We start from the raw sequence: 9744 nt of genomic DNA, 5'->3' as shown, positions 1-9744 counted from the left end.
ACCTTCCCCTCTTTTATATACCAGCGTACCCTATTTCTAGTAATTACTAGACCATTCGCCAAGATACGGGATAGTTCTAGAAAAGAGAGCGTGAGAATTGTCACGTGATCTCGATGACGCAACAATATACAAATAATAATACAATTTACAATAACAGTTATTACAAACAGCTACTACCAACAATGATTTATATACAAAGTCTTCTTTATAGTCTGGTACTTCCTTAATGTCTTATCGAGGGTTCACGATGAGCGAGTTAATTCCGAGTTGATGTAGGTACAATTCAGTTAACGGAGAGCTAGCTAGCTCTGTGGTCTTCATTGATCACACACCGATTTTTTTTTCTACCGATGACGTTAGGTAGTGTTTTCGTAAAAGTACTAATGTCCGATGTGAATCCGTTGAAGGTAAATGGTTTGTAATGTTCGAAATTTATAAGTGTTCCTGGTCAAATATCTGAAGAGTCCCGTTGGTTATATTTATAGGCATGTGGAGAGTTTCTCAAAACTTCAGCGTTTACGTACACACATATATTGTTGATTCTTACACTCGAGATTCTGCTACAACTTTAATGAATAGACGGGAGTTTCGCAATACATATTTAACAACTTGAACAAATATCGATATTAAAGCATATATATATAATAGTAAATCCGTCACAACTATCAGCTCTAAATGAGTTATAACTATATTAATTCTGGGATCAAAGTTATGGGATAATTAGAAATTGTAGTTCTTGTAAAACAGTTTATGAAGTGCCTAAATTACTGGAGAGTTAAGTTTTTAAATAAGCGACATATTGTTATAATAAGATTTCCAAATAGTTCATTAAAACATTGTGTTGCTGCAAATGCTTCCACAGAAAGCACAAATACTGATGAAATAATGAAAAGGAAATTAGAAATTTGTTGACAGATTTGGCCTTAGAACATCCAGAAGGATGGTAAAATATGCGACTCAGACATTGTGGTTTGATTATCATCTATCACTAACTATTTTCAAAGGTCATTGTGTATTTATATTACGAGAGAACACACATTATCCATTCTCAGTAGGGAGCATTTATAGTATCAGATCTTCAGGCATTGTAGTGTATGCAAACTGTACGGAGAAGAGGCAGACCACTGTCAAACCAAGCTTATAAATATTGTATAATTATAATAGGTGAGAACTAACGTTATTCACTCTCAGCATGTTTTAGTTCATATGATAAATTTGCGTCAAATTTGTTGAATTGCAACACTCCGATATGAAATACAGCCAGACCTTTAGTGTACTTATGCTAAGTAAAAGCAAACATTAGCGACCAGTGCACCGAGGAAGGATTTAATTTATTGTATAAGCATATAGTTGTTAGTTATCTCAGTTTTATAGCAGTTTTTCAAAAAGAGTGTTGCTTTAGCATCCTACATACATTTATACTTAGGTAATTAAATACTAATTTTTCATTTTGCTTTACATAGTGTCAAGTCTCTTTTCTTCAACTTTAAAGATTAAAGATTCAGATTAAATCTGCAATAAATTTTTTGCCATATATCTTATTGTTGTGGTACTCCCAGTAGCTCAGTGGTAAGTCGGATTATATATCGAAAATTGGTTTTTCGATACCCGTGTTGGGCAATCCATTGTGTAGATATGCGCTTAACAACAAACAAACTAATTCTTACCTGTACGAAACCAGTGCTCCTGAGGATATCATACATACTCGGCAACAAACTTCACGTGTCTTAGCCTCTGAAACACTCGAAATTTGGCTGGTATTTAAGTTGTAAATCATTTGTGGCCTAGAATGAATGTATTCCTTGTCACCCCACTTGTGAAAGCTGAAATGCACTATAGACGATAAAAATGTAAACCAAAAACTAAAGGGAGATTAAAACTTAACATAAAATGAAATAGAAAAGTAAACAAAGACAAGCTGGAGCAGTATCAACAGAAGCCAAACAACAAGTAACTCAAACAGGTGATAAAATGTCACTAGCTAAAGAAACAATTAGTAAAGTGCAAATATTAAAGCGAACGCTTCTTGTGGAGTGATATTCAAAAAAGAATCACCAAGGGAAAATACTAGCTTCTTAAAGGTAGAAAAGAATTAGTACATTGTCTTAGAGCATGATGATATGAATAACAACAAAATAATATTCAGAGATGAGTGGAATTCAGTAGAAGGATATTAAAGCCAGGGTTTCTGAGTAAAGTACGATCATCACCGCCAGGTGTGTCAGAATAGGTATCAGAGTCACATATCAAGGTTAACTTGTTAGGGAACATTAGGTAGGAGAGCAAAATCTGTTTTTATAGAGGCTTTACGAAAGGACTAACAAAATAAAACAGAAACAGTTTAAGCGAGAGTCAAGACCAGAATAGAAATTTTTTTTGATAGAAACATGATCGGTAGGATGCAAAAAAAGACTTGAAAGGAAGCAACTAATAAATGGCACCTGGAAGGCTATGTGTGGTTGAGAAGAATTGGGTGTGGCAACATGTAAGATTGTGATGAGAAAGGGCGTGAACACTGGACAAGCAGGGATACACCCATTGATAATTCTATGCATACAATCTCAACCATTTTGGTGAGTGTTTATTTCCATGTTGTCTTTGAGTTCTGTCTTCGTTTCCAGGTCATTTGTTACTGGGAAAATCCTCATTGGAGTCCCATGCAATCGACTCTCTAAAAATGTTAATTAAACTGTGGGCGTGAAATAACTTTTTGTTTATTTTATTTTCATGAACAGATTGATCAAGTGTGACCATATCCTTCATGTTTGTGATCAGTGTAGTGGATTCTTCTTGCGTGATTTCGTGCTTCATATACGTATGTAAATGTATGTTTGATAATATAACACTTGTGCCTGAGTGCAACATCTAGGAAGACTGGAGAAAGAGGATCTACATAAAGTCAAGAAAAATGTGTTTAAGTTTTGTCATCAAGTGCAAAAGTTGCGAAAGAACTAAGATTACTTAAAATACTTCTAATACTATATCTCACTAACCCTAGCTTATTAACAATAAAGCTGGGGATTACCAGATAAGATGAAACCTCTGGCGTTTCTATATCCAAACATATAATGGAACTACAAATCTATGTTCCTTGTCAAAGATGGATTGTACCTCGTACTAAAAACAATGTATTTTAATTATCTATCTCAGTAGCACAGTGTGTTGTTTTTGTGATAAATTAGTTCGTTTCTAGCATTGCCACATGAAATTTTAGAGTTTTCAACATTTTCAACCATTGTCACAATCGATTCTAACTTTTTGCTTATTCCCCGTTTCTGCATTCTTTCTTGGATATTTTAAATTAATTTGATGTTCAAATTCTTTGAACAATGATAATCTCCCTGAGGGTGTTGTCAGTGGACGTCCCTTCCTCTTATTAGAATTTAAACTCCCAGTCACAAGTTTTTTTTGTAATCGCACCTTCTAAAAAACCGACTTTTTGTGAAATATACTTGTTAGATTCCTTTTCATTATGTCAAACAATAATGATTTTTTTTCACTGCTTTATTCATTATTATTTTTTTCATTTATAGTTATAATGAAATTTGTAATTTTTGGTTCATATTGCTATTTGATTGGTTATTCATTGCTGTTTACTAAACTGAAACAAGAGTGTTGGTGTTTTAAAATAGTTGTGAAAAATACAATCATCATAATAACACATTGGATCAAGCCCGGACAATCCACAGTATTGATCTAGAGTATATTTGATTATTTTAATAGTTTATTGTAAGTTTACTGATCTACAGCATACTTCATTATTTTAATAGTTTTTTGTAAGTTTGTTGATCCACAGTATACTTTATTGTTTTAATAGTTTATTGTAAGTTTACTGATCTACAGTATGCTTCATTATTTTAATAGTTTATTGTAAATTTATTGATCTACAGTATACTTCATTATTTTAATAGTTTATTATAAGTTTACTGATCTACAGTATACTTAATTATTTTAATAGTTTATTGTAAGTTTATTGATCTACAGTATATTTCATTATTTTAATAGTTTATTGTACGTTTATTGATCTACAGTATACTTCATTATTTTAATAGTTTATTGTACGTTTATTGATCTACAGTATATTTCATTATTTTAATAGTATGATCCGTATAGGCTCTCGACCAAACACTGCTATTGATTCAATTCAGCAAATAGTTTCAACTAGGAAATTGTCTAATACTTACGTAAACTGTTTTAAACAATTTAACTTTGGTGTAAAACTCGGCAATCAATTAATGAGGTATTTTATGTAGCAGAATGTAAGCAGTACTGAGATACAGTGGATGTTGAAGGATAGAGTCATATAACCTTTGGGGAGTGTTTCATATCTCCAGTATAGATTGTCAGGAAAAAGAAAGGTATGCCAAGATTCTGTGTTTTTACAAGTGAATGGGGCATTTCTTGTTGACACCTTTCTCTTGCCAGGAACAGAGGAATGTCTGGACTTGTTAGAAGGTTTCCACCAGCAAGTCAAGCTCAATGATAAGAGCAGACTTAGGTCTACGTTTAGGACAAGAGATGGCCTATAGGAGTTTTGTATCATGCTATTCAGCCTGTTAATATACTCATTACTTTCAAGAAACTAATGGAGTAATCAAAATGCACAGATCTAGCATGGGTGCTTCTCATCATTCAGCAAAGTAAAGCTGAGGCAGCTCAACTTGATGAATGTAGTATGGATGCATATAACCAGTGGAACTTGTTTGGTCAATTTTGAGTGCAGGAAGTTGTGCGTTGTGCTGTACCATTGCTATCACCCATTAAGACATGGTTCTCAGACTGTGTTTTAGCAAGTGATCTCTAGAGCTTTATGGCAAGAAATTCTATAGACTTTGTATAACATAAGTATTAAAGGGAACCAAGGTGTTACCACATTTGTGTGAATACTTTTACAGCAATTATTCTGGCTGCATTCGAGTTGAGTTATCAGTTGTTGGAGTGAACACTGTATGGTGGGGTAAATTACAGCAAGAGCATTGTTGGATTTCCTCTATAGAGTATGCCCCTGGATATTGGTGGTCTATGCCTAGAGACTGAGAAATGTCACTTGTACATAGTTGTCACCATTGACTACTTCATGAAGCTGGCAGAGGCTTATCTATTAATTAATACGTGTTTACCAAGTTTGTTAATCCTCTAAAAGTTGAATGGAATGAGTATATATCATTAGCTATGATGTTGTACAGAACAATAGAATAGAAGTGTACAGAAACCCACTCATGTTGGACTGGAAATTCTACTCACTGGTGACGTGATATATGGTCCTCACCTTAAAGTGGACATAACATAATATCCACAGAAATACATGGAGTGGGTGATTTAAAGTTTGTATTAGTCAATATACACAAATTTGCCTGTCAACAGCTATTAAATATCACCAAAGGTCAGAAGAAGTGCTGCCACAAGACAATAAAAGATTGTACGTACCAGTGTGGAAGTTTGATCTAGCTATGGAATATATCAGCAACATGGAAGTAGCTTGGATCCAGCGGAATAGTTCCATATCTTATGCTGCAGCAGATTGGTCTATTGATGTACAAGTGCGAGTGAGACATATGAAAGTGTATAGCACAAGTTTATAAATTGTTACAGACAAGTCTTTGCCCAGGAACTGAAGTTGAGACTCCTGAGTCAGAGGAGGATGAAGATGTTATCTCTAGTCATATCGACTCACCCAACAAGAAGAGCTGAAAGTATTTATCTGGATGTCCACGACAAGCCAGATGAGGAAATGCTAGAGCTATAGGTGAAAGACAACTCTAACAGTCAGCTGAGCCATCAGTCATGTCCTCCCAATTTACCAGCAGTAATTGCTCTATGAGCTAGGACAATCACTCATTGAGGAATCACTGAATGAAAGGAAGTGGTAAAGTGGTACTCCTTTGATATCCAAGCTATCAAATATTTTCACAGTACAATGTATCGCACTACACTGTCGGATTTCCACTTTACTGTCATACAGTTAGGATGATTTGTTGTTCATAAGATTAAATGGGCTGCAAGGGCTTAGAACCCTTGCTTTCTGAGATATCATTCACAGTTTCACTAAAGGAGATATCCACCACATGTCAGACATTAGTTACTGGATTTATTTTATAAACTAGGACAGTCATCATGGGGTTTAAAATTAACGACTGAAAGTGTATTGTGATCCTTGCTTTTTAAGCTAATGATGAGCTTTCTGACATTAAATGTTATCCAACATTTCTGGAACTCACTCATCTGATCTAGTTGAGTGGCAAGAACTTTATGGAACATGCCACTTGTACCTCATCAAATTCTCCTCTATACATTTGGGGAAAGGAATGTATTGCAATTCCCAGGTACAATGAGGGAGTTGTGTTTCGTCTGAGAGTCTGTTTAGTAATAACAGCACACATATTAATTTTAGCTGAAAAGAAAATCTGATTGAGTTTAATGACAATTAGACAGCATTATATTATGTACTACTAGCAACCACTACTGTTTTTTTTAGTTTAGTTGCTGAAGTCAATATCATTTGAATAGGAAAGAGTCTGTTAGATTGGTTGACTTATATTACATCACTCACAGACTGACAAATAAAGCATACACAGTTTGCTAGCCTCTCTACACCTCACGTGTAGTTTTCATCAATAGGAAACTAAATCAATAGTTTATTCTGAAAGATTAAGAATACAAACCAATTATTTCCCTATGCCTTGAGGACATATTATAAGCATTGGAGTGAAGTGCCCATCAAGAACTTTTCAAGTTCACTGTCAAGCCAGTCCAGTGGTTAATTCCATAATCATATTAATCATTGTCATCATCACTCATAATTTCTTCACAAGATAAAGTATAATAAAGTATCACCTAAAGAGCTATAGCGCTCTGACATGAATGATATCACAAAAATATAGTTAATATTAGATGAAATTAAAGATAATCACCCATACAGCCAATTTTGGATGACAGCAAAATTACTTTTGTTTAAAAAAACAGGAATTAACACAAATCACTATGTATTCCCCTTCAGTACTGCCATCTAGGAGTCGTAAAAATACTACACCAGATTAACAGGAAAAGTAATTTAGATACAAATATCTATCAACGTGATATCAATTTTGTCCACTTCATGTAATTTTATTATTCTGTGTCACTTGGTCTGCTCTGCTGACGTGTGCATCAACTCATTAGATATTTTGAAAAATTATTGCAAAACATTAGACCAACCAGAAAGTAAGAGTTACAATGCATTTTCATATATTTATTAATCAGCCAACCAACTGTCAAAACTATACACTAATTTAGTGATATAACACAATATCTTGAAAACATTTGAGTGCATAATGTTTCTTTATTACTCAATCAATTAACCACCATAACAGCTGGCTTAACAGACAGCTCCAGTCATAGTAATTAGAAGAAAAGTCAGCGGTAGTATCTTGACTGATTATCAGAGCAAACAGACTGCTCTTCTGACATTTCTTCACGTGACTACTCATGAATAGCCAGACATGTACTACAAGTTTCTTCTTCTTTATCATCTGACTGAGATCATATAAAACAGTGCATTCGTCATTAGAGTGATTCTGCTTTTCCACACCTTATTCATGGAAAAATCAGTTATTGGGAAACTTATTGATGCTGTGATGTAACCTTTAAGCTTATCAATGTGTTTGACACGTGAGTGCATCATGTGACTGTTATAACTTGTAGTTCACCCCAATAAGCTGTTTACAGACAAGATATGGACCACTTCAGGAAGAATCAAGATGTTATCACACTGTAGGTATATGTCATAGTGAAACCCAGTTAACAGGCTTGAATTTGCATTCCATTGCTGTTTTGTCATAACATCTCTTTTGATGCATGGCTTCTTTACCCATTTATTGATGTGCAAATTCATAAATATTAATTAGTGCGCAGTGCAGGTCTTTTGACATATTCCTGTAGACCCCATGGCACATCTGCAGTAGGTGGGATCATAAATAAGATCGACTGGAATCTCTACTTCTTGTCTGAGCATCAGGAGCTTTGGACACCAATCAGCCATTTGTTGCTCAATTGCATGATACATCATCACAATGTGTAATAGGTGCTAATCCCAATCAACTTTATCAGGGTTTACAAACCTATTAAACATACACTTGATAGTCTGCATTACATTAGAGCAATGAGGATCACTGGTTGCATTATTAAATTGAATTGAATAGTTGGTGTGAATCCTAGAGGTTGCATGAACAGTGCTAACTCCTTGAGACGTTGGCTACCTCAAAGGAGATAGAATAGAGTTCTTTACATGTTACCAATGGTCTTCTGACTGTATATTGTTATGTTAATTTTCTCTCTTTTGCTTTTCCTAGATACGCAACGTGCTACTTTGTTTTCTGTAGTTTTAATCTCCCTGAAGTTCGAAGAAGACGTTCTAAGTTTGCTATTTTTGCCTTACTACTAAAAGATATCCTGCTTGTAGAATTGTGATGGATTTCATATAGTGAAATATATATATATATATATATTTCCTCTGTTAGCTTTACCTCTGTATGGACTGTCATATACATCCAAGTGATAGTTTTACCATGCAGTTGCATCATAGGTGTGTTACTGCATATCTGTATTTGATAATGATGGTACAATATGCTATTCTGTACTCATAAATGACCATACAAGTACATGTCAGTACTTCATAATCGTGACATAATCAGTGGACTTTCCTCTCTGACATTAATGTGATTTAGAAACTCCAGATCAGTGCACATTAGAGTACACATTCCTGGATTCACTTTCAATACTACATCTTTAGTGTTATGAAATACTATTATCAGGTTCTTAGCAGTGGGTTCAATAAGTAACCAAAGATTAGTATATCATCCACATAGATGAGACATTTCTCTCACTTCAGTCCTCAGAGTGTAAACTCAAGTATCCTATCGAAAATGATAAACATGCTACACTGACTGAATTGGATCATGATGAATTTATACTGTCTTTACCCATTGATGAAAGTACTTTTATGTATACTTTCATTATACAGCTCAACTTTTCAATAATTAGAAGCCAAATCTAATGTATTGAATTAAATGGTGCATTCCAACATAGTTAGACATTTATCTGTACATGGTAATAGAAAGGTGTTGATGTGAATTAATGCATTCACTTATCTAAAATCCAAACATAAACTAGTTGCTTCTTCCTTTTCTCTGACAACCACCAGTGAAGATAGCCAAGAACTCTTCAAAAATTATATTATCCTGGCCTTCAATACTTTATTTCAGCATTAATGATACTCTCTGGTGCTCAAAAAAGACTGCATGGTAATTTTTGCCGTATGTCACCTGTGTCTGTGTACATGCATTGTTGTCCAACTTAACTGGTCATCTTGTTCAACAACACTTGAATAAACTCCTTAAGAAGTTCCTGTTTGTGTGTCGAGTTGAGACTGTTAGTACAACACTAAATTCCCCATATCTAAGTATTCAAGTAAGTGCAACCTGCTTTCCAGATAAAAAACTGTGTGGTTCACACATTAGTTGTATCACAACAGCGGGCAACAACAACACAGTAGACAGCATCTGTTGTATACACCACAGGACACTACTTCCATGTTCAATAGTATTACTACCTCCTTTTTAGCATATACCTCTGCAGTACACTGTTTGTGGGCCTAATCTGGTTAGTAAATGGTTTTGTTACAGAGCTTAAGTTCATCTGTTGCACAAGAAAACCTGGCTGTTAATTTCCACAACAGTTTTATCCCTAAAATACCAATGCTTGAATAAA

This window comes from Limulus polyphemus, unplaced genomic scaffold, assembly GCF_000517525.1.
Source record: "Limulus polyphemus unplaced genomic scaffold, Limulus_polyphemus-2.1.2 Scaffold143, whole genome shotgun sequence".
Taxonomy (NCBI): Eukaryota; Metazoa; Arthropoda; class Merostomata; order Xiphosura; family Limulidae; genus Limulus; species Limulus polyphemus.
The sequence above is the reverse complement of the archived record's forward strand: the minus strand, read 5'-3'. Positions refer to the sequence as shown.